Source organism: Halyomorpha halys, unplaced genomic scaffold, assembly GCF_000696795.3.
Source record: "Halyomorpha halys isolate HHAL.00 unplaced genomic scaffold, Hhal_1.1 Scaffold1630.1, whole genome shotgun sequence".
Taxonomy (NCBI): domain Eukaryota; kingdom Metazoa; phylum Arthropoda; class Insecta; order Hemiptera; family Pentatomidae; genus Halyomorpha; species Halyomorpha halys.
The window spans coordinates 91143-91576 of NW_027104644.1; positions in this window are offsets into that span (position 1 = coordinate 91143).

Here is a 434-nt window from a genome sequence, read left to right on the forward strand (position 1 = left end):
TTCCATATGATTTGCCGTCGTTTATCATTAATTATTTCGTCAAATTCTTCCATCTCGGTTGGTCTTTCCAGAGTTAAGTCTTGATCTTCGGATGTCTCTCCTCTGTTTTCTGATTCTTCTGTGCCTGGTTGATGTTCTTCTTCCGGGGTCCACTCTCTCAAGAACTGTCTAGCATGTCCAGATGGTTCTCCCTGATTATCATCGATCGCATTGACCATTATTTCCCTTGAGAGCCAGTCACCAACAACATTGTCCTTACCAGGCTTTTATTTGATGTCCATATTATACTGGTTGAGGATCTCCTTCCATCTGGTGATGCGCGTGGATGACTCTTTCAATTTTCCTACCCACTGCAACGGTCTATGATAAGTGTGGACCTTAAAGCGCCTTCCAAATACATAGGGCCGGAAATGTTCCACAGCCCACACGATTCC